We start from the raw sequence: 3,172 nt of genomic DNA on the forward strand, positions 1-3,172 counted from the left end.
AAACATATCTCCCTTTCTTAGCTCATAGCTCCTTGGAATCTGTTGGTGATAAATTTTTCTAAAGCTGGAGGTAGGGCCAGGATGTGGTAGTGCACACCTTTAATCCCAGCACTTGGGAGGCAGAGGCAGGTGGATCTCAGTGAGTTCGAGGCCAGCCTGGTCTACAGAGTAAGTTCCAGGACAGCCAGGACTATTACAAACTTGAAAAACCAACCAACCAACCAACCAACCAACCAACCAACCAACCAACCAACAAACAAACCAAAAGCTGAAAGAAGTGTCAGAGGTCTATAATCCCAGCACTTGGGAGGTAGGGGCAGGAGAATCAGAAGTCTAAGCCTAAACTACATGATATGCTGTCCAAAAACAAGCAAACAACAACAACAAATAGGGCCAGAGACATTGCTCAGTAGGTAAAGGTGTTTGCTGGACAATCCGAGTTCAATCCCTATGATCTACATGGTAGAAGAAGAGACTCCCACAAGTTATTCTCTGCTGTCCCAAATACACCACCCCCGCTCCCTCCCAGACACACACACACACACACACACACACACACATACACACACACACACGCAAACTGGTATCTCCCAGGGACGGACTGGTACAGGGACAGAATGGTGGGCAGTCTCCACATTGGTTATTATCAAGTTTCATTCCTTCTTTACCAGCTCAGCATGCTACTCAGCCTTGGTGCTGTGGAAGAGGAAGTGAGACAATTTCACACTGTGCAGTGTGGTTTCCTCTCAGGACACAGAAAACCAAGATTCCTGCCCTTGGAGGGGTATCTATAGGGGCTGAGGGACAGAGGACAGCACCGATGGGTCCCTTTCTCATTGTCTCAACTTTCAGATAATTTCTTGTGGCACTGAGTCCAGCTTGGGTGGATAACTAGGACGTCCTCGGGGGAGGAGGGAGAAAGGTAAAGGAAACTGATCAGTGGAAACAGTGTTTGCTGAATGCTTATCATGTGCTTGGCACTAGTACCAGGATGTGTAAATACCAGATACACGAGAGCAAAGTGGGCCTCTGTAGAGCCTACTGTCTACTGGGGGAGACAGACAACAGGTGTGCAATTAAAATCTCTACACTAGGAAGGAAATTGCAATAATATGAGCATCGGGTAATCTAATCTAGTGAAGAAAAGTCACTTGTGAGGAAAATGTCTGAAACTGGATTTGAAGAGTACACTCAGTGGAGCATGGGATAAGAGCATGCTAGTTAGAAGGGACAGCATGTGTGAAGCCGGAGACAGGAGAGAATAGGGAAGTTCCAGGAATCGAAAAGTCACTAAAGAGGAATGAAGGGGTGTGGGTAAAAGAGGGGGTGAGAAGAGATTGGGAAGACAAATTTCAAAAGATCTTGAGGGCAAACTAAATGTTTGGAGTCCACACATTAGAATGGTTCTGAGGATAAGGGTGCTTGCACCAAGCCTAATGCCCCGAGTTCAATCCTTGAAAACACATAAAGGTGGAGGAGAACCAACGCCACAGTTATCTTCTGACACAAGTACTCACACCCAGCCTCACCTCATGTAGGCATAACAAGCACTACTACTTTGCTTTTGTTTTTAAAATTTTTTTATTTTATGTGCATTGGTGTTTTGCCTATATGTGTGTCTGTGTGAGGGGGCTCGGTCCCCTGGAACTGGAATTATAGACAGTTGTGAGCCACCATCTGGGTCCTCTGGAAGAGCAGCCAGGGCTCTTAACCTCTGAGCCATCTCTTTTTTATTTTTATTTTTTTAATTTTTCGAGACAGGGTCTCTCCGTAGCTTTTGGTTCTTGTCCTTGAACTAGCTCTTGTAGACCAGGCTGGTCTCGAACTCACAGAGATCTGCCTGCCCCTGCCTCCCGAGTGCTGGGATTAAAGGGGTGCGCCACCACCGCCAGGCCTCTGAGGCATATCTTTAGCCCACTTTTGTTTGGGTTTTTTTTCCCCCTTAAGACAGGGTTTCTCTGTGTAACAGCTCTGGCTGTCCTGAAACTCACTCTGCCGGCCAGGCTGGCCTTGAACTCAGAGATCTGCCTGCCTTTGTCTCCTGAGTGCTGGGACTAAAGGCACATGCCACCACTCCGGATCTATTACTACTTTTTAAAAAGAAAAGCCTTACGTAAGATCTCTGGTAATTCTGAGGGAACTTGTCTAATTACCATTGATAAGCTTCTCCAGGATGCAGGAAGACGATATGTGCATTGTAAATAATTTGCTTGAGAGTCTTAGGAGAATCCTTGGGAAAGGATATACGTATGTTTATGTTACCAGCCTTTACAGTAAATGTTAATCATGCTAGAATTTTTACTTATTAGCTAATAAGGGAGGCATCAATCAGACTCTGAGGTGAGAGCTTCCTTTCCCTTTTCAAATCCCCATAATTTCCCTGCATTTCGATACCAATATTACCTTAGGATCACAAGTTCAAGGCCATCCTGAGCTACACAGTAAATCCCTGCTTCAAACATACAAACAACAATAAACGACGACAAAACAGCAAACCAACCAACAACCCTGGAAACCAACAAAAGGAAAAGCATATCTGTTTTGACAACACAAAGAATAGACCAATTAGTAACACTGTTTCATTCCAGAGTAAAAACGGTAAGAGCTGCATTCCACAGCACCCCGAAAGACATGGATAAATAAGTTGAGTGGATTAGCAACCTCCTCCAGGACATTCCTGAAACCACAGAATTGGACAAGGAGGGTGGGGCCTAAAAAGATGTGCAGGTGCTGATGCAAGGGCTCCCCAACTTTATCCTGGAGCACAGTTCTTCAAATAATTCCTCTGATTGACATGCCACCCTTGTCATTTTGCTCCAGGACTTGCCCTAACTTCCCAATTTTGCTTTCTCGGAATTCACAGAGTTTCCTGCCGGTCCCTCATTTGGAAGCTCAGAATAAACACAAATTGGAAAAAAGGTATCAGAAGACATCCTGCACAGGAGGAGGAAGTGAACTGAAGGACTAGGAATGTAGCTCTGGGCTACAATGCTTGACTATCATTCGTGAGGCACTGGGTTCTACCTCCAGCACCTTGGCAGAAAAAAAAAAATAAGTAGATGGAAACAGAACGCTTATCCATCGCTTTCCAGTGGGCTGGGCAGGGGGCGGAGCGGACCTCTGTGACGACACAGGACCACGCCCCCGCAGAAAGTCCAAGCCTGCGCCAGAA

This window comes from Chionomys nivalis, chromosome 4 (assembly GCF_950005125.1).
Source record: "Chionomys nivalis chromosome 4, mChiNiv1.1, whole genome shotgun sequence".
In the NCBI taxonomy this organism is placed as follows: domain Eukaryota; kingdom Metazoa; phylum Chordata; class Mammalia; order Rodentia; family Cricetidae; genus Chionomys; species Chionomys nivalis.